The sequence below is a fragment of the Pseudophryne corroboree genome, chromosome 4 (assembly GCF_028390025.1).
Source record: "Pseudophryne corroboree isolate aPseCor3 chromosome 4, aPseCor3.hap2, whole genome shotgun sequence".
Lineage (NCBI taxonomy): Eukaryota > Metazoa > Chordata > Amphibia > Anura > Myobatrachidae > Pseudophryne > Pseudophryne corroboree.
The window spans coordinates 593,997,104-594,022,891 of record NC_086447.1 but is presented as its reverse complement, the minus strand read 5'-3'; the positions used below and the strand labels follow the sequence as shown (position 1 = coordinate 594,022,891).

Below are 25,788 nucleotides of genomic sequence, written 5' to 3'. Positions count from 1 at the left end.
ATTTACTTCAATAATTGTTGTATAATTAGACTTTTTGCGACAGGCAAAAAACTGAAAATACGAGATTGCTGGTTTAATATAAGTATGTATTTAAAGATGAAAATGTAGCATATTCAGCAATCGCAGAGTGAGATATTTAAATTCAAAGCGGATAGAAAGAAGAAATGGATAGAATCAAAGGAGAAGGGGTGTCTTACTTCTGCTGTTCAGCTGGGTTGTTTACTGCACCTGGTGTTCACTGTTGGTCCCCCATACAATTACTGACCAGGCCTGCCACAGTTTAGCTTCCAAGATCGGACGAGATCAGGCGTAATCTGTGGAGTATGGCCGTAATCTGCTGAATGAGAAAGTATGACTACCAAAGTGCTTCTGCTGTCCAGATTAGTGGATGAGAGAGCATTGAAAATATACAGAGTATAATTATCTATGTAAATAGACGAGATGTAAACTGTGTCTTGAAACCATGGGGGTAATTCCAAGTTGATCGCAGTAGGAATTCTGTTAGCAATTGGGCAAAACCATGTGCACTGCAGGGGGGCAGATGTAACATGTGCAGAGAAAGTTAGATTTGGGTGTGGTGTGTTCAATCTGCAATCTAATTTGCAGTGTAAAAATAAAGCAGCCAGTATTTACCCTGCACAGAAATAAAATAACCCACCCAAATCTTACTCTCTCTGCAAATGTTATATCTGCCACACCTGCAGTGCACATGGTTTTGCCCAACTGCTAAAAAATTTCCTGCTGCGATCAACTTGGAATTACCCCCCATATGTATGGTAATGTTTGGCTGGTATTGTCGCTAGAAAAAACTTCAATCTCTATGGTGTAAACAGAGTTTGTAACCCATGCTATTATGTTTCCAATAATGAATCAGCCAGTCAGAAAGAAGAAAAAATCATAAAAGTTGGTGCTATTCAAAATTTGAAACAGAGTTAGTTTAATCCTTATGGAGACTGATAAGCTAATCACATAGCCCTGTCGAGCTAATACCCATCAGATATCAAATTCTTTATCAAGCAAGTTTTTTGCGTGCTTCACAGAACCATATTTTAGCTGATAAAGTTAGTACATTTATTTCTGTTGCAAAAAGGTATCAGAAAAGATTCATAATTTACAGTCCATGGTAAGGAAAATGCTCGATATCTGTAGCAATATGTAATATCAGTGTAGCAATTATGCAATAACAGTATAATGATAGCTTTTCCTTATTATGGACTTTAAACCATCAATCTCCTCTGATACCTCCTTCTGTAACAAAGATAAATGCATTAATTTTATCAGGTAATGATGGTTTTTGTAAGCACGCAAAAAACTTGCTAGTTAAGTAATTCGACATCTGATGGGTATTAGCTCATAACTATTATGCAATAACCGCAAAATGATAGCTTTTCCTTACCATGGACTGTAAATTATGAATCTTTTCTGATACCTTTTTGCAACAGAAATAAATGTACTAACTTTATCAGCTAAAATATGGTTCTGTGAAGCACGCAAAAAACTTGCTTGATAAAGAATTTGATATCTGATGGGTATTAGCTCGACAGGGCTATGTGATTAGCTTATCAGTCTCCATAAGGATTAAACTAACTCTGTTTCAAATTTTGAATAGCAGTGGCGCACCCAGGGGGGGTTTCCGAGTACCCAGAAACCCCCCTCCACTAAAAGAAGAAAAATTTTTTTTTTTTTTAGCTGCATGAGTATTATTAATGACTGTCTAGCGTCCTCTGCAGCCTGCTGTCTTCCTGGTGGCACTTGCAAGTGCAATAAAAGTTTACTTTATTTTAATTATAGTACATATATATCCATGTGCCTACATATATACACATGTATATACATACATACATACATACATACATACATACACACACATATGATATATATATATACATGTGTATATATATGTGTACTGTATGTGTGTGTATATATATATATATATATATATATATATATGTATGCATGTTTAATATGCTATGTATATGTGTATATGGGTTCACTACGATCTCCCGGCGGCCGGCCTCCCGGCGACCAGCATACCAGCGCCGGGAGGCCGGCCGCCGGCTTACCAACAGTGTGGCGAGCGCAAATGAGCCCCTTGCGGGCTCGCTGCGCTCGCCACGCTACGCGCGCCACACTATTCTATTCTCCCTCCAGGGGGGTCGTGGACCCCCACGAGGTAGAATAAGTGTCGGTATGCCGGCGGTCAGGCTCCCGGCGCCGGTATGCTGGTCGCTGGGAGCCCGACCGCCGGCATACTGAAGACCACCCGTGTATATGTATGTGTGTGTATGTATATATATATATATATATATATATATATATGTGTGTAGATATATATATATATATACACACACACACACACACACAGACACACTAGTTTTACGGACCCAGCATATACTGGGTCACCTCAGTCCCCACCCCCGTGATTGGCTCCGCCCAGTTCTGGAAACCCCCCCATGCAAATCCTGCGTTTGCCACTGGAATAGCACCAACTTTTAAGATTTTTTCTTCTTTCTGACTGGCTGATTCATTATTGGAAACATAATAGCATGGGTTACAAACTCTGTTTACACCATAGAGATTGAAGTTTTTTCTAGCGACAATACCAGCCAAACATTACCATACATATGGTTTCAAGACACAGTTTACATCTCGTCTATTTACATAGATAATTATACTCTGTATATTTTCAATGCTCTCTCATCCACTAATCTGGACAGCAGAAGCACTTTGGTAGTCATACTCTCTCATTCAGCAGATTACGGCCATACTCCACAGAATACGCCTGATCTCGTCCGATCTTGGAAGCTAAACTGTGGCAGGCCTGGTCAGTAATTGTATGGGGGACCAACAGTGAACACCAGGTGCAGTAAACAACCCAGCTGAACAGCAGAAGTAAGACACCCCTTCTCCTTTGATTCTATCCATTTCTTCTTTCTATCCGCTTTGAATTTAAATATCTCACTCTGCGATTGCTGAATATGCTACATTTTCATCTTTAAATACATACTTATATTAAACCAGCAATCTCGTATTTTCAGTTTTTTGCCTGTCGCAAAAAGTCTAATTATACAACAATTATTGAAGTAAATGCCTTTTGGTAACACCACTGCCCAAACATAGAGCAGCAGGTGCTTAAGGACCTATATAGGCAACATTTTTACCTGCTATATGATATCTCTCCCTCCTTGGAGCATTTACAATACGGAGAAGCTAAACCGAGTCATTATCCCGCTGGGATTAAAAATACAACCTGTTTCATATTATAGACAGGTTTCTCCCAGTTTGACGCATTAACAACAAATTATTTTCACCAAGGCGTTCCACTTATATATTCTTATAATAGTAGCATCATTAACATGCACTAATATTCATATTTATGCTTTTTGTTCATATTTGAGTCACTATATTTTACTATGTTCATTAAAAGTTAAGTTTTAGTGTCGAATTTGTGATAAAGAGTGCCCCAACACAGAGTCCTTCTCCTCTTTTGTTTTGTTTTACTGTCATACATGTTCACAGAGACTCTTGTGGGTGACCCCAATTAACTTTGCAGTTTACCACAGATCGCAGAGTTCCCATCACTGGGTAGAATGGAGGAGTGCTGTCCTCCATTCTAGCCAGTGCGCTCCTGCTGATTGACAGGCTAGGAGTGCACAGACAATCAGGACAGCGCCATGACATGGCGCTCCCTGATTGGCTGGCGGGACCTTCAGTGACAGAAGTTACGGGGGGTCCCGGCATTCAGGGAACCCTTTTAGCGGTGTGGATCGGGTTTCCGGTTTGTTATTTTATTCAAGTCCCTGGATTACGTTGGATAAGAAGAGGACAGAGCTACACTGGATTGGTTGTAAGTATAATTTTTATTTTACAGGTACCCTGTGGATTCTACTTGACAAGGGGACTGAGGGGCTTCATGGGACACTAGGTAAGTATGTGAGTGTGTAGGTGTGCATGTATGTAAATTAAAGCTTTACTTTCACGGTGTGTCTGTTGTGTTGTTTGTTGGGTATTTTTTGTTGTTGTAGAAATACAGGTACCAGCGGGCCTGTTATTTCCCCGCATGCTGGTACTTGTGGTTCTCCAAGTACCAGCTTGCGGGGAGGCTTGCTGGGACTCGTAGTTCTACAACAACAAAAAACAACATTCTTATTTTTACACAAAGGCTATCAGCCTCCCATCCACCGCCCACGGATGGGAGGGGAAAGTCTCCCATCCCTGGTACTTGGGTGCCTGGAGGGGGGACCCCTTGATTTAAGGGGTCCCCACTCCTCCAGGGAACCGCGGCCAGTGGTGACTAGTTGAGGGGGTGATTCCATGGCCGCAGGGACCTATGAAAAAGTGTCCCCCGACTGTGGCATTATCTCCCTGGCTAGTGGAGCCCGGTGCTGATTTAAAAAATATGGGGGACCCCTACAACTTTTGTCCCCCAGATTTTTGAACCAGGACCCGAAGCAGAGCCCGGTGCAGGTTGTATAAATATGGGGGACCCTACGCAATTTTCCACCTGTATCTTTACAACCAGGGCCGGCTCAAAGAGCCCGAGGCTGGTTATGCTTAGGAGGGGGGACCCCATGCAATTTTTTTTTTTAGTTTTCATTCTTTAAACACTACTCATAATGTACACAATGAAGCCCTGCACGGATCTCACTTCATTGTGTTATGTTCGGCAGTGTTTTACTCATCACTCCCGAAAAAACACTGCCCGACAATACGAATCACATCGACATCGGAAAATATGAAAACAGAAAACTCGACACCAAAGTAAATTAGCATAGATAATTTCAAAAAGTTGCAGAAACAAACATCCGATAACATTCGGAAAAAAGCTACCTAGAAATCGGCACAAACATGATTATTAGTAAATAAACCCCCAGCACGCTATTACAAAAATGTGTTTAGTTGCCTAGGTGCCTTCCAATGAAAATACACAGTAGCAGAAGAGACATGGGATGGCACTCACGTCAGGGGCATCTCTAGAGAGGAGGGGACCCGTGTGCAGACTCCGTGTGTGGGCCCCCTCCTCTCCCATAGCCGTCACGCCAAGCTATTTTTTCAGGAATCCTGTGCATACACTGTAGACTCTGGCACTGTGCCAGAGTCTCTAGTGGTCAGTGCGCTACCGGCATTGTGACAGCTACGGGAGAGGAGGGGGCCCACACACGGTCAGCGATGGACTCCGGAAAGGTAAGTATAGCAGAAATGGGTGCAGTGTGTGTGGTGTGGGCCCTCCAGGACTCAGAAGCCAGTGTGCACTGCACACACTGCACCCATTACAGAAATGCCAATGACTCACGTGTATTCATATGCTGATGAACATAGTGTAAATGACTGAGATGCAATGTCAACATTTAATTTTTAATCTTTATTAAAAATAAAATGTTGACATTGCATCACAGCCATTTAGACTATGTTCACTAGCATATGAAGAGCCGTGAGTGCCATCCCATATCTCTTATATATATATATCAAAGCTTATTGCACGGCACTCCCTGAGTCCTCAGCTGGGGTTGAAGCAAGATGAAATGGCCGGTGCCTTCCAGTGGTTACAGCAGGCGCTGTGTCCAATAATAAATCCGGAATAACGGCGGCACTCACGGCGTAAAATGAAGAGGCAGACGCAAGTCTGATATCAACGTTTCAATGTTAGAAAAACATCCTGACGAAAATGTTTTTCTAACATTGAAACGTTGATATCAGACTTGCGTCTGCCTCTTCATTTTACGCCGTGAGTGCCGCCGTTATTCCGGATTTCTTATATATATATATATATATATATATATATATAGTGGCAGGAGAGGTACTTTGCCAACTGTAAGCTACACACAGGGTCCTGGGGGTGGATGGGAAGTGTGGATGGACCAGGTTCCCATCCATTTGGCCCAGACCAGGTCTTATAGGCTTCTTAGCCCAAGAAGCTGCTTTATCAGCCAGCACCTGGCTGCTGGGTATAAAGTAGAGTCTCTCCCATTAGTCAGGGCTCTTGAAGGCAATTAGTGTCCAGGTGATAGGCCTGCTATGGACAGTGGGATCTGGAGGGCTGGGGCACTAGTGTCAGGATGCCAGGACCTGAAGGGTTCCTTATTAAGTAATAGGGAGTGAGGTAGGGCCTAACCTCCCTTGTTGTTTATACTAAAGACAGTGATCTTTGTTTTATGTATATCTTTGATTTTGAGCTACCTGAATAAAAAGTATCTGTTGTTTTTGCACAAGCCTGGAGTCGGTTGGTGGTGGATTTTTGTAGCAGAGAACATCCTAGCAAGTCTCCTGTTACAATTGGTGCCTGAAGAGGGTCCCTTCTGCTAGTCATGTCACATGTGGAAGAGGACCCAACAGCCGCAAGGTAGCAGCACACATACCAGCGAACTCCAGATCAAGCTGAACTCATGGGCATCAGTACCAGACTAAGGGTGTTGTGAGTAGTGGTTAATCCCCACCCCACGGGGTAAAAATAATGATATGTTTTGTTTAAACTGAATGTGTTTGATTTTGGTGCAAAGGTTTCCATTGGCAGCAAAGAGGTTAAACAGGGTGCATGGCCTGTTCTATCTTATATGCTTTGCACCAATCATTGAAAGTAGCTGTGCTGATTTGCTATAAGGGGTTGCAAGCAGCTGATAATTTAAGACTGAATTTCTTTTCCAAGCTTATTTTTACCTGTGCCTGCAAAATCTGGTAATGGGAGTCTGGTGTCCTTGTTAATTGTCTCATTAAGACCAATCAAGCAAAGTTGAAACCTTTTATAAATGTGGTTCTATTTAAATAGAGAAATGTTGTGGCACCATGTGTCCCAGCAATCCCTGAGTTCTAATATTAAGAGCCTGAAGGGAGAAGTTGTTTATTTGCACTACCAGCGTAAGGTATGTGGGACCAATATGTACATGCTACATTTCAGTGCTTTGTTAAAAGCTTAATCTGTTCTAAAAAGAGAAAAAAAGGAATTTTTATTTTCCCTTTCACTTACAGTTTTCAAAGGTATCAGTGTGAATAAAGATTTTCAGATATGCAGCATATTCTGAAGTGTCTCTTCAAATGGGTAACAAAAACTTCATGCTAAAAAAAACAAAATGGGTGACAGCTCTAACACCTCTGGTCAGGAACTTATGTGACCCTATTAAAGCCCCACAGATGGAGAGTGAAGTGGAGAGCTTATTGGGGGAGTAATCCTGATCTTGGGGAAGATTTTAGCATGGAACCTTTGTTTGGTGTCACTTGATAAGTGACCTTGAAAGCAATGTCCAATTAAAGGACCAGGAGCTAGAAGAGCTTAAGAAAAAATGTGATTTCCTTCAAGAGCAGGTGAACACCTTAATGCAAAAACTGGAAGAGAAGGAATCTCTTTTGTCTGACTCTCTGACCAAACTGAGAAGGAGTAGTGAAGAGATTGCCAAGCTCTCAGGCCAGGTGTCAGAGTTGCAGAAAACCTTGGCAAAGGTTAAACCCAGATCTGGAAACTTTGTAGTACATAGCCAAGGACTATTAGAGGAAATCTCCTGTGACCAGACACGATATGGGAGTTTGGTGCTGGCCAATAAGTCTCTGTTGCAAGACTTGGCGGAGCATCAGGAGGAGGTTTCTAAGCTAAAACCATTGGCTATGCCTAGTTTCAGTTCAGACACAGGCGTAGCTACACCAGTTGCTGAAGATGTTATGCCGAAGGTTGGGTCAGAGACATTATCAGCCAAAGTGGAGATGCCATCTTCGGGGGAAATGATGCCAATGGTGGTGCAGGCTGTGGAAGAATGGTACCATACTGTATTGGAACCCGGCTATACTGGATTCCCTGTTCCAGCCAGAAGGAACAGGAAAGTTGAGCCAGAGCTGCCAGTGCCTAAGGCCCGGAAGGCTCCCTGCTATGCCACTAGTAAGGCCATCTGCCTGGAAAGTAGAAATGAGGGCCCTTCCTCACAGGTAGAGCATTTACAGGCACTGATGTCCATTCAGTTGGTATTGCCGTTCCAGAGCATGGAGGAAGCTGCAGCCATTATTGCGCAGCGCACAGAAAATGCACGGGAATTTTGCAAGCAGCAAGAGAGAGCCACATCAGATGGCAGTGTTTTGTTGTTAACCCCTACGACGGCAGTGAGAAGTTCCCCCGAATAAGCACCACCTCATTCTCCGGAAAAAGAATGTCATAGTAGCTTGGGTGAAGATTCGAACAAAGCCCTGAGTTCAGTAGAACCTGTTCAAGGTGGAGCATGGCAGCCACAGGGGCTCACAGAAGATGTGCTTATGGAGACATGAGATGAGGATGTGGGATGCCCAGCTGTTCCTCAGTTGACAGGGAGTGAGGAGGAAGCGGTAATGGAGCTGGAAGAGGTTTACTTGATGTCAAGTGATCATCCACCTCCAAAACAAGAATCCTCTAATCTGCTGGATCTGTGGCAGAATGATGAACCCCAGGAATCTACCTGGACAGATGGCAATTTGATGACTACTCAAGAGCCCATCCTAGAGCAGGAAGTCTTATCTGAGCTGGAGATTGCTTCTGTTGAGGTCTTGGAAACCCAGGATCTGGATATCCAGTGCACATGTGAGACTTTCTCTGAAGAATCACAGACAAAGACCGTACCTTTGGAGGTGTCTCGCCCACGTGAGCTAGTCATTGCTAAGCTAGTGGCAATACAGGAGTCTACCTCCGGGAACCTGCTTCTGAAGGAATTCCACTCATACATGTGTACAAAAAGGTGCAAGATTTCGATCTTGGGGTTGTTGCACTCCGGCATGATCCACCACGAGAGGCTCAGGATCCAATTGCTGAATTGGGACAGTTCATAAAAGACACACTAAGTAAGGAGCAAGAGCCTGTCTCAGAGGAATCGGTGCAGAGTCCCATTTCTGAGATTGCTCTACCCAGGGAGAGTTCCCTATATGAGACATGAGAGCTGGAAAATTTGAGGGGAGAGTACCAAAAGCTGGCCGTAAGTAATAGCCAGCTAAAAGAAGTTGTGAAGGAGATTCCTGAACTACGGAGTTGAATAAGAGACCTGGACAAGAGACTCAAAATGGGTTATGTGCTGGTCATAGAAAAGCAGGAGACAGTGACTAGGGTCAAAAATGAGAGATCGGAGGACAAAGCAGTCACATTAATAAAGAAAATATTGCCAAAGCTGGAAAGACTGAAGGAAGCACTACAAGTTCAACAAATGAAAGGACTTTCTGAGACTCTGGACCAGTGCCTCACTCTGAGGGAAAGGGTGGGGGCAAAGTTGGACCATGACCTCAGAACAATTAAAGTCAGGGCAAATGTGAAACCTTGCCAATGTCACATGCCGCTTTTCTGAGCCAGGAAAAGCTGAGGGAAAGGGTATGTGGCAGGAGAGGTACTTTGCCACCTGTAAGCTACACACAGGGTCCTGGGGGTGGATGGGAAGTGTGGATGGACCAGGTTCCCATCCATTTGGCCCAGACCAGGTCTTATAGGCTTCTTAGCCCAAGAAGCTGCTTCATCAGCCAGCACCTGGCTGCTGGGTATAAAGCAGAGTCTCTCCCATTAGTCAGGGCTCCTGAAGGCAATTAGTGTCCTGGTGATAGGCAAGCTAGGGACAGTGGGATCTGGAGGGCTGGGGCACTGGTGTCAGGATGCCGGGACCTGAAGGGTTCCTTATTAAGTAAAGGGAGTGAGGCAGGGCCTAACCTCCCTTGTTGTTTATACTAAAGACAGTGATCTTTGTTTTATGTATATCTTTGTTTTTGAGCTACCTGAATAAAAGGTATCTGTTGTTTTTGCACAAGCCTGGAGTCGGTCGTTGGTGGATTTTTGTAGCAGAGCCCATTCTAGCAAGTCTCCTGTTACAATATATATATATATATATATATATATATATATATATATATATATTGACAATTACTAAATTCCCTTGTCGTATAAACAACCCTTTATGAAGCTAAGAACACTGTACGCTGTTTACTTAAGAAGTACCGTAATGGTACGCTAGTTGCGTAACGATCGCTCAGCCGTAGGCGAGACGCTCAAGCGTCACGTTCGCTCACGGCCCAGCGATCACAGGACACGTTATTGGCTATGACTAGAGTAATGATTCGCTATGGCGTAGCGGACGCTCGAGACCACGAGGAGATCACCAGCGGCGCAGACGCTCACAACGCTATACCTTTATGTCTAAACCTTATACCAATGAAATACACGGAATACCTTAATGTGAATACAGGGTGTAAGTGCAACCTTGTGTAACCTGACTAACTACAAAGCTGCTTGAGCGTCACCGACGCTCAAGTGAACACTTAACACTATAGGAAATACACAGATACTGGTTTAGGGTCCAAAGCCTATTAACTGTATTATATCTAGTATACTTGTAAAAAGGGGATAACAGTACAAATGATACACTACAATATAACAGAGACTTCCTAACCACAGAACTAAACAATACTATCTAATACAATACAATACTAGTCTAGGGGAGATACGAGAGAGAGAGAGAAGGGAAAGAGAGAGAGAGAGACGGAGAGAGATGAGAGAAATTGGCTCACAGAAAGACAATGATAACGGAGAGAAACTTACGCACAAGGGTAAACGATCGCATGCGCCTGGACATCCAGCACCCGATTTTCAGCAATGAGAACCGTTGAAGAGTGAGAGCTGGATGTGGTCGGCCTGCCTATTTATGCCCCACACACAATGCAATCTCATAGTCCCTACAATCCCATTGTCCATTGGATGAAGGAATTCGACCCTGTATCACAACAAAAGGTCATAGGTTGATTCATACAGGTGGGCTGTGACGATTTCAAACAGCACAGGTGGGTGGGGAACTAGGTTTCCCGCCGCATACCTGAGTATGAGTAAATAGTAGAAATGGACATAAACTTCTTATGTCCATAACTATTCGCACGAGCGATTAATACGCTCCAAACCAACACCGGAATATTGCTAATTAAATACTCTTCCGATGGGTACCAAACACTGCTGTATGAGTCTTGTTAGACCCTTCGTACGATACAAAGAGGGATTACTTTAAACAGGGACCTTCTATATTAACCAAACTTTCAGAATCTATCAAAGGGACCATGATCTATAAACTACATTAATTGTGAAAATATGTAACGAATGAGTCGCACGCTACGACTACATAAACTCTACCGTAAATACGCATACCGCGCCTGCGAGTGCACGCTATTGCGGGTATGCGCCTTCACGGGAGAGCGTACGCATGCGCAGCACGGACCAGTGTGCGGTGCAAATATGGCAACGTGCATAGAGACATTTTTCTGACTTTGACAGTCCACCCTTTGGCAGTCAATAATAACTGCCACAAAACATTTAAGGAGAAAAATGCAAGTCAGGGGTTAATTGATTTCCATGGTTGGGTAAGGGAGGAGAGAGGAGAAGGTGTGAAGAGGGTATGACCTAGTGAGATAGCAGAAGCATGTGTGTATGAATCCATGTTTGGGGGGTCATGTATCATCGTGCCGTACGTGTTGTACATCAAGCTTCGAGGTATTGCGAAGTATACATTTGAATTCCTTCTTATCCTGTGGTACAGGTCTGTGGATGGGCTGTCAAACTTTACCGAGCTCTTTTCGGATTTTGAACAAAATGGGGAGCACATTTTAGTTGATGATACATGAATGGGGGAGGTATGTGGTTGCTGATATCTGTGCCTGTATTCCCTATCGTCTATGTGTGTCATTACCTGAGGGTTGTAGAGATGAAGATAAAGAACACTTATGGAAAATGCAATGATATTCTATGTCAGGGAAATGTACATCTGTCGTCGAAGTTGTGTTCGGTATCTGTTGAGAGTCGTCTTCTTTGCGCTGTATTGCTCCTTGGGCATGAGCAAATAGCTTTGTCTGAGCCATCAGATTTACAAAAAAATGTTGGGCTAGCGTGAGTTTAAAAGTACTAGGGAAACTGGGGATCCATGGCAAAGTTCATCAAGTGTCCATTTCTCAAGTGGTCAAAACTTCATCTTTGGTGCTTGTCTGTTGTCTGTATAGCGTCTCGTCAACTTTCTCGTCCAAGGGGGTCTTTGTATCTTGGAGAAAAGCAGAAAAACAGGTGAAAGAAACGGACCGTATAATCGCATTTTCATCACATCCTGGTTTCTATCATTGGGTCATAAATCAAATCCAGGTTAATTACGGTTTCCTCACTCCTCAAGCTCATCACTCTTGTACTTTGTTTGCACCTCATTAAAGCCTGCCCGCATCTAAATATCAATCCAATCGATATAACGACACCCAAGATACATAGTAGAAACTTTCCAACATCCATTATGACTCCTTGAGCCCAGTCTCCTAAACCGGAGAACCAATTTCGCGGGTTCAACCATGACACCCAACCAGTCAGCTCATTACCTATAGCAGCAAGGGTGAGATTGTGTTTTCGACGAAATTCCCACTTTAATTGCAGAATATCGTCCATCTTTTGGTCTATGACCTCTACCGGATCCTCAGTGCTATTGGTGATATACGTGCAACACTTTATGCCGTACTGTGTTGCCAATGTAACACAATATCCGCCTGTTACTGCTGTAAGATAATTAAGAACCATCCTATGCTGAACTAGTTCTGTTTTGTACGCTTGAAGTTCTCTTCCAGTGTATCTAAACGTGTCATCATACATTTCAGTGATATTATCTAACAAATTGGCGAGTGCGGAAATGTATCTATAATTCATCACTCCCCGAGCGGTGCGAGTGAAATCTAACGCGACCAGGACCTGAATCCCGGTGGATTCATGGATAAGATCAGAGGCCGGATGCTCTAACCTTTCTGACAGTTGTCTTTTAACTCGGTGCTCGTAATGAGTGTGAGTATAAGGAGCTTGGGCACCACGGTGTATGTCCTTCATTTTGTCATGTGTAACAGTCATCACTTCAGGCAATACTTTTCCAATATAACACAATCCTTCAGAGTTTGGGGCAAGCCACTTGTACGCCTTTCTCCCGCATATGAAATATGCATCATCGGGGAGAACATATGGGACGGAGAAGGACATGACCATGTTACAAACCTTCCAGGTGAAATCTCCTGACCCTAATTCTTCCATCTGCCTAATGCACGTATCAGTTTGTACGATATGTGCACAGTATCCTGGTGATACCTCTCCAACTCTAGTAATCCTATTTCCTAAGGTATATCGATACCGGAAAGATTTTCCTCTACTGGCTATGTGGCGTACCAGCTCTGTATCTGTAGGCATTCTATCTGCTCTGTGTGAAAAGGTCATGGTATGGTTGCTCCATGACACTTCCCAATTTCCCGGTTTTCTGGGATTGGAGATGTTGAAACATAAGAGGGACCTATCCACATGGTATTGGTGGAGCTTCAAACTAGGAGGGCTGGAGATATTATACCTCCGGTCCACCGGTCTCCCACCATTTAGCTCAAGTACCTCCCCTAACGTTAAAGGAAATGGTACTAGCCCTGATTTGCTATGACCCTGAGGTACTTGAGAGCATACCCAACAATCTGTTTGGTTTAACACATTACCCACTAAAGAGTGATAGTCACTCAATGGATGCCGGTCTATATGGATATTAAAACTAGATTAGCATTTCTTTATGCATCCATCTTCAACCAGATTATCACAGAGCCTACAGATACAATTTTCTTCAGCTAACAATCCATCACAATTTCTTCTATCGGATCGTTTTCTGATACTCGCCTTTGCTTGTTGGTTTGGTTGATCTTGGAAAACTACGCCTCCATCATCATAGTCGGAACCCATTCCAGAACCTCTCTCGACCTCTATGGTACTCTCGCCGGAACAGACTGCTCTGGTCAACATCATGGTTAACATCAAAATCTGGATCACAGTCTCTTGGGGCAAGTCCATCTTTGAGGAGGAAATAGAGAAGAATGAGAAGGGGGAAAAAAGAAATTTCAAGGAAGAGGGGATGGGAAGTGGAGAAAAACAATAAAAGGGAGAAGGGAGTCGACAACTGCTTTCGGTCTTCAAGGCTCAGGTGCCGCCTCAGTCCTCCTGGAACAGACACTCCAGTGATACAACCTCTACCGTCTGTTCCTTATCACGGGACTTCTCTGGATCAGCAACCTTTTTGCAGTGGGATGAATGGACCCAAGTCTCTCTCTCAGCCACCTTCAATGCTGTGGTGCTAGTCAATAAGACCTGGTATGGTCCTTCCCATCTATCAATAAGACAACCTGAGCGTAGAAAATTTCGTATCATTACATAATCCCCAGGTTCAATGTCATGACAATTACTATCTGGTAAATCAGGAATCACCAACTTCAGATTATCATTTTGATTCCTCAACTGCTTACTCATGTTAATCAAGTACTTTACAGTTACTTCATTGTTACATTTCAAATCATCCTGAGGGTTAATCATGACATGCGGTTGTCGACCAAACAAGATTTCAAAAGGAGACAGATTAAGAGGGGACCTGGGAGTGGTTCTGATGCTATACAAAACAATGGGTAAAGCTTCTGGCCACGTCAATCCTGTCTCTGCCATTACTTTGCTCAATTTATTTTTAATAGTGCTGTTCACTCTTTCGACCTTCGCGCTCGCCTGTGGACGGTACGGAGTGTGCAGCTTGCTATCAATTCCCATCAACTTACACATTCCTTGAAAGACATCACCTGTAAAATGGGTACCCCTATCACTTTCAATGATTCTAGGGATACCATATCTACATACAAATTCCTGCACAATTTTCTTAGCTGTAAACATAGCGGTATTTGTAGCTGCTGGGAAAGCTTCGACCCAATTCGAGAAAACATCTATACAAACAAGTACATATTTCAAATTTCGACATGGGGGTAATTGAATGAAGTCAATTTGTATTACCTGGAAAGGGCCGCCGGCAGGTGGGATATGGGATGGTTCTGTAGGTATTGCTTTTCCAATATTCTTTCTCAGACAGGTAAGGCATGACATTGCTCTTTTACTCGCATGAGAGGAGAATCCTGGGGCGCACCAGTATGCTCTTACCAATTTGCACATCCCCTCCTTGCCTAGATGAGTCAGCCCGTGAGCTGCTTCAGCCAGACATGGAAGGTATGCCCTGGGGGCCACTGGTTTACCATGTCCATCCGTCCAGAGCCCTGAGGACTCCTGGCCATATCCCTTTGCCTTCCAGACTGCTTTTTCCTGTGTGGAACACAAATTCTGCATCTCACACAACTTCTGTGTGTTGATGGTATTAAATACCATCAGTTGTGTGGTGTCTGTCTGTATGGGGGTAGCAGCTGCAAGCTTTGCGGCTTCGTCTGCTCGGCTGTTACCAAGGGATACTGGGTCTTGGCTATATGTATGTGCTTTACATTTGATAACAGCCACTCTGTCGGGTTCCTGTATCGCTGTTAGAAGCCTTTTTATGTGAGCTGCATGCGCTATCGGTGTACCAGCCGCCGTCATGAAATTTCTGAGCCGCCATAGGGCTCCGAAATCATGGACTACCCCGAAGGCGTATCTAGAATCGGTGTAGATATTGGCTGACTTACCCTTAGCCAATTCACATGCTCTGGTTAGGGCGACCAGTTCAGCAACCTGGGCTGAGTGAGGTGGGCCTAGCGGTTCCGCTTCTATGGTGTCTTGGTCATCTACGACTGCGTATCCAGTACACAAGTCTCCCGAGTCTGACTGTCTATGACAACTGCCGTCCGTGTAGAACGTGAGTTCTGCATCTTCCAGTGGGTTGTCACTGATGTCAGGCCTTGCGGTGAAATTTTGGGTCAAATATTCCATACAATCATGTGTATCTCCCTTTGCATTAAATCCTCCTTCCCCATCACTCTCACCTTCCACCCTTTGTGTCTGACCAGGCACACCTGGGAGAAAAGTTGCAGGATTTAATGCGCTGCATCTCCTTATGGTGATGTTTACTGGGGCCATTAATGCCAATTCCCATCTTGTAAACCTTGCAGATGAGACGTGTCTGGTTTGGGCAGAATTCAATAAGGCAGATACCGCATGCGGTGTATGGATTGTGAGGTTGTGGCCTAGCACGACATCTTCGCTTTTTGTCACTAGCAATGCTATCGCCGCAACGCTACGCAAGCATGTGGGGAGGGATCGCGCTACCGTGTCTAGCTGGGCGCTGTAGTATGCAATTGGCCTGCTGGCGTCACCGTGTTTTTGGGTTAGTACACCTGCTGCGCACCCAGCACTTTCTGTTCCGTATAGTTCAAAGGGTTTCCCATAGTCTGGCATACCTAGTGCTGGTGCCTGCGTTAGGCACTGTTTGAGTCTCTCAAATGCTGTTTCGGATTCGTCTGTATGCGAAATCCGGTCAGGTTTGTTTGAAGAGACCATTTCCTGCAAAGGTAACGCCAATATGGAAAACCCTGGGATCCAATTACGGCAATACCCACACATTCCTAAAAACGTCCTGATCTGTTGCTGGGTTTGTGGCAGTGTCATGTCTCTAATGGCTTGGATTCTATCAGCGGTCAGGTGTCTCAGTCCTTGTGTTAGACAGTGTCCCAAATATTTTACCTTAGTTTGGCATAATTGTAACTTGTCTTTGGAAACCTTGTGACCTGTGTCTGAAAGATGAAACAGGAGCTGTTTCGTATCCTTCAGAGATGCTTCCAGTGAATCTGAACACAGTAATAAATCGTCCACATACTGTATCAATACTGATCCACTGTCTGGTTGGAAAGACTGTAAACAATCATGCAAAGCCTGAGAAAATATACTTGGACTATCTATGAAACCTTGGGGTAACCGAGTCCACGTGTATTGGACTCCTCTGTATGTGAATGCAAACAAATATTGGCTGTCAGGGTGCAGAGGTACCGAAAAGAAAGCGGAGCAGAGGTCAATAACAGTGAAAAATTTGGCAGTGGGAGGAATTTGCATTAGGATGACAGCTGGATTAGGCACTACGGGGAACTGACTCTCAACTATTTTGTTAATCCCCCTTAGATCCTGCACTAGCCTGTAACCCCTCCCCCCACTCTTTTTAACAGGGAAGATGGGACTATTGGCTGTGCTGGACGTTCTTACCAGAATGCCCTGTTGCAGCAAGCGTTCTATTACTGGGAAAACTCCTAACTCCACCTCTGGCTTCAGAGGATACTGTGGGATTTTTGGAGCTATCCTACCATCTTTTACTTGTACAACTACTGGAGCTACGTTTGCCATTAATCCAGTGTCCTGTCCATCTTTTGTCCAAAGTGACTCTGGTATCTGAGATGTCATCTCTTCTACTTGGGATGGGTTCCTATTTGTCATAATGGAATGTGACATTAATTTTGATGGGGAGTCTAACATGTCTCGTACCTCCTGAGCGTGATTCTCAGGAATGTCCAAGAATACACCTTCAGGAGTACAATAAATGACGCAACCCATTTTACATAGTAGGTCTCTCCCCAGGAGATTAGTTGGTGCCGATGCAGCCAGCAAAAAGGAATGCTTGGTATGCAAAGGCCCTATTGTAATCTCGGCTGGTTTGCTAACAGGGTAGTGCTGGACTACTCCTGTTACTCCCATGGCTGGAATTGTCCTACCAGTGGTTCTCATGCCCACTGTCGAATTTATCACTGACTTGGCCGCCCCTGTGTCTACAAGAAAGTTTAAAGTTTTACCAGCTACATTGATTGCAATCTCTGGTTCGCTTCCAAGACTGGCAATCAATTTAACTGGCTGCAGATTACAGGTGTGGCCACACCCCTATTGGGTATGCTGACCTCCCTGAATCCCATTGGCAGCAACTACTTGTGGGGGAGTTAGCTGGGAACTACCAGAGGCCTGCCAGTCTCTGTTCGGGGGATATCTTTTTGTTTCCCCTGTATGTGGCTCAAAACTCCGCCTCTGTGGACCCTGCTCCCAATGTCGTGTGTTGTGTTGTTGTCTAGGGGGTTGAAAAGATCTTTGTACATTCTTTGTTCTACATTCTCGTGCAAAGTGTCCCGGTCTGTTACAAGAAAAACATGTTATTACACTTGCCTTACCCACAGGATTCGGTGGTACATACGCAGGCTGCCTTGTGGTCAGCGCCTGTATACTTACGGACATCAACTTATCACTTTGCGACTCCCTGTGTCTAGTGATGTTTTTGTCGTGATCAACAGCAGCCTCTCTCAAGGTGGACACTGACAGACCTCGCCAACATGGTTGTGTGGTCTGTACCCTAGCTTTTAATGTTTCTTTCAAACCATCCATCAGTACAGATACTGCTACTTCTCGATGGTTTGGGTTGGTCTTAATGTCTTCTATACCAGTGTATTTTGCCATTTCTGATAGTGCCCGGTGGAAATATTCTGCTGCCGTTTCGGACTCCTTTTGCTTAATGGAAAATATTTTATTCCATTTAACAACGGCTGGGAAATACTCCTTTAGCTGTAAATTTATCCTTTTTACATTATCCTGGTCGTACACATCTGTAAGCGGTACATCTTTATCTAGTCCACAATCAGCCAAGAATTTAACTGAGTCGACATTGGAAGGTAAGCAAGCTCTTAGCACTATCTGCCAATCCTTATTATTGGGCTCTAAAGTGTTTCCTAGATCCCTGATGTATTTTTGGCTTGCCACTAAATCTTTTCTGGGGTCTGGGAATTCAGACACTATGGTCCTCAATTCCATTCTAGTGAACGGGCAATACATGGCAATGTTCCTGACGGGTGTGGCTCCTGATGCATCTGTTTTCCCATTGGGAACTACTATCACCTTTACAGGAGCAATTCTAACAGCCTCATTCTGCGTAGATTCTACAACTTGTGGTACAATTGTTTCAGTGTAGTGCATGGTGCCGTACTTACCCGTTGACACGACCTCACCTATCCCTCCGCTAGGGGCCTTAACTAATCTCGTGGGTGGTGCAGTTCCTACTGTGGTTTCTGATATGGTGGCCGCTAGAGAGAGCGCTGAAATTGTTGCCGAATCTTCTTCTTGATCACACTCCTGAGGAAGGTTCAAAACAGGGTACATCTTGCACGGGTTAATACTTGCATGAGTTATTTGGTTAACATCATTAACATTTACAGGGTTACTAAGAGTTTGTGTTTTACAACCCAGTGCGTTTCTCTCCGTAATCAACTTCTCTCCTGCAATGTATGGTGGAGGTGGAGCTGTGGCTATCAGCTTCCTGACTGCCCCAGATCCCGCCGCCAGAGCCAAACCTCTCTGTATCTCACCTTCCTGGTGCCATAACTGTAAGTAATCATGATGCTGAATTCGTCTCTTTGATGATTTTACGAGACATATCCTCCTCCTTAAATTTTGTAACACGTCTGGACTGAAGCTACCTATTCTTGGGAATTTGTCCCTGTCTTGTACAGTCATTCTCTCCCATTCATCACATAAAGATTCTGTGTGACTTCCGTATTTTTCACACATTACATATCGTGCCGACCCAACTGGTCGGTTCACAGAATCAACCTGAACCAGGGTTGATCGCCCCCTACCTGAGCAACTGGCCCCCATAGTCTGCAGGTGTTGCTTAGTCCTCCTTGGATTTCTGTATCAAGGTTTTCAGCAAGCCTTTACAGACGACCAAATTACTCCACAGTAGGCCGGCGGTGGCGGTTTACCGAGTACCCCACTCACTCGCCCACCTCGACCAATACGACCTGATCACACCGATATGGTGCTGGCGTACTCGATACAGGGCCCCTATGGAACCTTCAGTTTACTGGAACATATGAGGGTTACCCGCAGGACACTTACTCTTTCCAGTAAAGGTGGGGTTGTTAGATAGTTCCTGAGTGACCAGCGAACTTCCCTTCCAAAAATAAAAAATTACACAAATCACGTCAGAATGTACAGATAGCGTTTGTGACCACTTTACTCTAATGGTATTAGGTCAGATTACTAACTACTGCACACAATTACGTGTGGTCCAATCGTTCAGTACACAAGCACTACTTGTCATGTACTGAAAGATCAATGGAATCGATGTTTCCGGCCGCGATTCCTTCAGCAAGAGCTTATGGCCTATATGGGTTCTGCACCAACACCCCAGGCGTTGTGCCACTGGACTTTTATAGCGGACCTCTTAGTACCTTACGACCTCCTGGTCTTGTTACCTTCTGTTAATGACCTCCTGGTCTGTTACCTTATGGTCCGCTATACTCTAATGCTCAAATATTATTTAACCAGGGATGCCTCCCTAGCCACCGTATATGTCACTTACACGTGTGTCCCTTGACGAGTACCCGACTTTCCTTTTGGTTCCACCTTAAAGTTATATAAACTTTTGTATACAAAACCACACTCACTCAACACATGTACACTTTTGTTTCTATATCTATTTCTGCGCAGAAATTGTCTTCAGTCCAACAGTGTTACTAATTAGGAGCAGGATCTGTTAAACTAAATTTCAGATTTTTCCAAAAATAGATTTGCGTTATTTACCGCTGTGCGTTACTTATCGCCTTTGCGCTAATTATCGCTTTGCGCTAATTCAACTTTTCGTGACTTGAGCTACGTGGGCGTAACCAGACGCTACGTTGCGTAATGTACGCTGTGTGCGTCTGCCGTTTGGATTGCGTACGCAAGTCTTTTGTTAGGGACACGTGTACGCAAAACAAAGATCCACCGTAACACAATTTCTACCTTTATCAATGTAGATGATCCCTGATCATCTACCGCACACCACACTGACTGTCTTATCTCCCAGACAAGCCGTGTGTTGGTCTATACTTTAACTATTACCTCTACTATGAAATAACAGCAAATCTCTTTTTGCACTTTCTATCAACTATAAAACTTGGCAAACAGGAATAGTGATATACGAAATTTGAAAAAGAAATGCAGATAAATGTATGTGTGCGTGTATACGCAAGACAGAAGAGAAATAAAACAGTTTTAAAAGACACAAGCGTTTTGTTCTTACTTCCGGTTCCCGGATTCCTTCAGCACTCTTTATCTAAGCGAAGCAGACGCTTATCCCGTCAGCACTGCGAGACAACCTCCCACCCTTTGCTGGGGGGATAATGTCCGCTGATCTACCTAGTGCAGATATGAGAAGGATAGGACGAGTCCCCAATTGACAATTACTAAATTCCCTTGTCGTATAAACAACCCTTTATGAAGCTAAGAACACTGTACGCTGTTTACTTAAGAAGTACCGTAATGGTACGCTAGTTGCGTAACGATCGCTCAGCCGTAGGCGAGACGCTCAAGCGTCACGTTCGCTCACGGCCCAGCGATCACAGGACACGTTATTGGCTATGACTAGAGTAATGATTCGCTATGGCGTAGCGGACGCTCGAGACCACGAGGAGATCACCAGCGGCGCAGACGCTCACAACGCTATACCTTTATGTCTAAACCTTATACCAATGAAATACACGGAATACCTTAATGTGAATACAGGGTGTAAGTGCAACCTTGTGTAACCTGACTAACTACAAAGCTGCTTGAGCGTCACCGACGCTCAAGTGAACACTTAACACTATAGGAAATACACAGATACTGGTTTAGGGTCCAAAGCCTATTAACTGTATTATATCTAGTATACTTGTAAAAAGGGGATAACAGTATAAATGATACACTACAATATAACAGAGACTTCCTAACCACAGAACTAAACAATACTATCTAATACAATACAATACTAGTCTAGGGGAGATACGAGAGAGAGAGAGAAGGGAAAGAGAGAGACGGAGAGAGATGAGAGAAATTGGCTCACAGAAAGACAATGATAACGGAGAGAAACTTACGCACAAGGGTAAACGATCGCATGCGCCTGGACATCCAGCACCCGATTTTCAGCAATGAGAACCGTTGAAGAGTGAGAGCTGGATGTGGTCGGCCTGCCTATTTATGCCCCACACACAATGCAATCTCATAGTCCCTACAATCCCATTGTCCATTGGATGAAGGAATTCGACCCTGTATCACAACAAAAGGTCATAGGTTGATTCATACAGGTGGGCTGTGACGATTTCAAACAGCTCAGGTGGGTGGGGAACTAGGTTTCCCGCCGCATACCTGAGTATGAGTAAATAGTAGAAATGGACATAAACTTCTTATGTCCATAACTATTCGCACGAGCGATTAATACGCTCCAAACCAACACCGGAATATTGCTAATTAAATACTCTTCCGATGGGTACCAAACACTGCTGTATGAGTCTTGTTAGACCCTTCGTACGATACAAAGAGGGATTACTTTAAACAGGGACCTTCTATATTAACCAAACTTTCAGAATCTATCAAAGGGACCATGATCTATAAACTACATCAGGGGTGGCCAGACTTTTGGAGTCGGTGATCTACTGTGAAAGCTAAAAAGCTTTTGTGATCTACCTAGGAGGAATAATAGCGCGCGCCGCAGGCGCGCGCGCAAAAAAAGGGGCGTGGCATAACAAAAAGTGGGCGTGCTATAACTAAAAATGGGCGTGGTATAACAAAAAAAAAGGGACGTAGCCTTGCTGCGCAGAGTGTAATGACTACCTCACGCAAAATAACACATTGGCCCCCACAGGTAAAAACCTCAAACACATATGCCCCCAGTGCCAGATACACATGCCCCCACAGTGCCAGATATGCCCCCACAGTGCCAGATACACATGCCCCCACAGTGCCATGTGCCCACAGTGCCAGATATGCCCCCACAGTGCCATGTGCCCGCAGAGCCAGATATGCCCAGTGCCACATATGACCCCACAGTGCCAGATATGCCCCCACACTGCCAGATACAGATATGCCCCCACAGTGCCATGTGCCCACAGAGCCAGATATGCCCAGTGCCACATATGACCCCACAGTGCCAGATACAGATATGCCCCCACAGCGCCAGATTACAGATATGCCCCCACAGTGCCAGATATGCCCCCACAGTGCCATGTGCCCGCAGTGCCAGATATTCCCCCAGTGCCACACATGACCCCACAGTGCCAGACATGCCCCCACAGTGTCATGTGCCCGCAGAGACAGATATGCCCCCAGTGCCACACACGACCCCAAAGTGCCAGACATGCCCCCACAGTGCCAGATATGCCCCCAGTGCCAGATATGCCCCCACAGTGCCATGTGCCCGCAGAGCCAGATATTCCCCCAGTGCCACACATGACCCCACAGTGCCAGACATGCCCCCACAGTACCAGATATGCCCCCACAGTGCCATGTGCCCGCAGAGCCAGATATGCCCCCAGTGCCACACATGACCCCACAGTGCCAGACATGCCCCACAGTGCCAGATATGCCCCCAGTGCCAGATATGCCCCCACAGTGCCATGTGCCCGCAGAGCCAGATATTCCCCCAGTGCCACACATGACCCCACAGTGCCAGACATGCCCCCACAGTGCCATGTGCCCGCAGAGCCAGATATGCCCCCAGTGCCACACATGACCCCACAGTGCCAGACATGCCCCACAGTGCCAGATATGCCCCCAGTGCCAGATATGCCCCCACAGTGCCATGTGCCCGCAGAGCCAGATATTCCCCCAGTGCCACACATGACCCCACAGTGCCAGACATGCCCCCACAGTGCCATGTGCCCGCAGAGCCAGATATGCCCCCAGTGCCACACATGACCCCACAGTGCCAGACATGCCCCACAGTGCCAGATATGCCCCCAGTGCCATATATGCCCCCACAGTGCCATGTGCCCGCAGAGCCAGATATTCCCCCAGTGCCACACATGACCCCACAGTGCCACACATGCCCCCACAGTGCCATGTGCCCGCAGAGCCGGATATGCCCCCAGTGCCAAACATGACCCCACAGTGCCAAACATGACCCCACAGTGCCAGACATGCCCCACAGTGCCAGATATGCCCCACAGTGCCAGATATGCCCCCACAGTGCCATGTGCCCGCAGAGACAGATATTCCCCCAGTGCCACACATGACCCCACAGTGCCAGACATGCCCCCACAGTGCCATGTGCCCACAGAGCCAGATATGCCCCCAGTGCCACACATGACCCCGCAGTGCCAGACATGCCCCAGTGCCAGATATGCCCCCAGTGCCAGATATGCCCCCACAGTGCTATGTGCCCGCAGAGCCAGATATTCCCCCAGTGCCACACATGACCCCACAGTGCCAGACATGCCCCACAGTGCCAGATATGCCCCCAGTGCCAGATATGCCCCCACAGTGCCATGTGCCCGCAGAGCCAGATATGCCCCCAGTGCCACACATGACCCCACAGTGCCAGACATGCCCCACAGTGCCAGATATGCCCCAACAGTACCAGATATGCCCCCACAGTGCCATGTGTCTGCAGAGCCAGATATTCCCCCAGTGCCAGACATGTATAGATTATAGAACAGCTCACCGTTGGTGTGTGGTGAGCGCAGCGCGCGCCTCTCCTGCCTGCTGCTCCCGTTCTGCCTCCTCAGTCTGACGGCAGCGTGTATGGCTCAAATCAGGTGCCGGTCCGCGAGCTCTCATTGGCTAACGAACCGGCACCTGATTTGAGCTATACACTCGGCCGTCAGACTGTGAGGAGACAGAGCGGGAGCGGAGGGCAGGAGAGGCGCGGCTTCGGGTGGCTGGGCGGCGGATCGCGATCGACTGGTCGCATGTCCGCGATCGACCAGTCGATCGCGATCGACTGTTTGGCCACCACTGAACTACATTAATTGTGAAAATATGTAACGAATGAGTCGCACGCTACGACTACATAAACTCTACCGTAAATACGCATACCGCGCCTGCGAGTGCACGCTATTGCGGGTATGCGCCTTCACGGGAGAGCGTACGCATGCGCAGCACGGACCAGTGTGCGGTGCAAATATGGCAACGTGCATAGAGACATTTTTCTGACTTTGACAATATATATATTAAAACACAATTCCCAAGTGCACGATATTTAGATGTAATTACGAGAAATCTTCCAAGGAAACCCAAGTGGATATCCATTATGGACGTGAGAGTATTATTTCCTGGAGACCTGGAAGCAGACAACCCCTCACCAAGAAATCACCCAAACAAGTGGCCCGAGGCCAGTTAGTAGAGGATATTGGTTTAATATCACAAATTTAAACATATAAATATAAAAAGAGTTTGTACACTCAATATTTGCACAATGGGGGTCATTCCGAGTTGTTCGCTCGTTGCCGATTTTCGCTATGCTGCGATTTGTTGCAAATTGCGCATGTGCAAGGCACGCAGGGTGCATGCGCTTAGTTATTTAACTAAAAACTTAGCAGATTTGCTGTGGATTCTGTGGCGCTTTTCAGTCGCTCTGCTGATCGGTAAATGATTGACAGGAAAGGGACGTTTCTGGGTGGTAACTGAGCGTTTTCCGGGAGTGTGCTAAAAAACGCAGGCGTGTCAGGGAAAAACGCAGGAGTGTCTGGAGAAACGGGGGAGTGGCTGGCCAAAAGCAGGGTGTGTTTGTGACATCAAACCAGGAACTAAACAGACTGAGCTTATCGCAATCTGTGAGTAGGTCCGGAGCTACTCAGAAACTGCAAAGAATTATTTATTAGCAGTTCTGCTAATCTTTCGTTCGCAATTCTGCTAAGCTAAGATACACTCCCAGAGGGCGGCGTCCTAGCGTGTGCAATGCTGCTAAAAGCAGCTAGCGAGCGAACCACTCGGAATGACTCCCAATATTTGTATAAAAACAATTTTGTATAAAATGTACAAGTCAGTAAGTTGTATCCAATATATGGTGGTAAACTCAAACACTTCCTCACCTTTCAAGGTGTGAGCTCAGCAGGGAGTGTTTTCACAAAACTGGATTATTGGCTCTTAACTGACAGTCTGCCATAATGTGTAAAAAGAGGACTCTTCTGCTGTAATGTCTAAAAAGGGGACTCTTCTGCCCTAATGTGTTAAAAGGGGACTCTGCCATCAGCAATGCGTAAAAACAGGGACTCTACATGCCGTAATATGCAAAATGAAGCTTTACCTGCCGTAATGCATAAAAGGGGACTCTGCCTGCCATA

The 25,788-nt window shown here is 45.5% G+C and overlaps 1 long non-coding RNA gene and 2 pseudogenes across 1 annotated transcript in view; 2 read left to right on the top strand and 1 right to left on the bottom strand.

Annotated features, from left to right (window-relative positions):
- Nucleotides 1–216: 216 nt before the first annotated feature.
- LOC134912816 (5S ribosomal RNA) lies at nucleotides 217–335 on the bottom strand (annotated as a pseudogene).
- Nucleotides 336–2,754: 2,419 nt separating this feature from the next.
- Nucleotides 2,755–2,873, top strand: LOC134912654 (5S ribosomal RNA; annotated as a pseudogene).
- Nucleotides 2,874–5,991: 3,118 nt separating this feature from the next.
- LOC134911633 (uncharacterized) overlaps nucleotides 5,992–25,788 on the top strand; it is a 136,914-nt gene continuing 117,117 nt past the window's right edge. The window contains exons 1-2 of the long non-coding RNA XR_010176725.1: nucleotides 5,992–6,100; nucleotides 6,211–6,412. This is a non-coding gene — a long non-coding RNA (uncharacterized LOC134911633). The remainder of the gene's footprint in view (nucleotides 6,101–6,210; nucleotides 6,413–25,788) is intronic.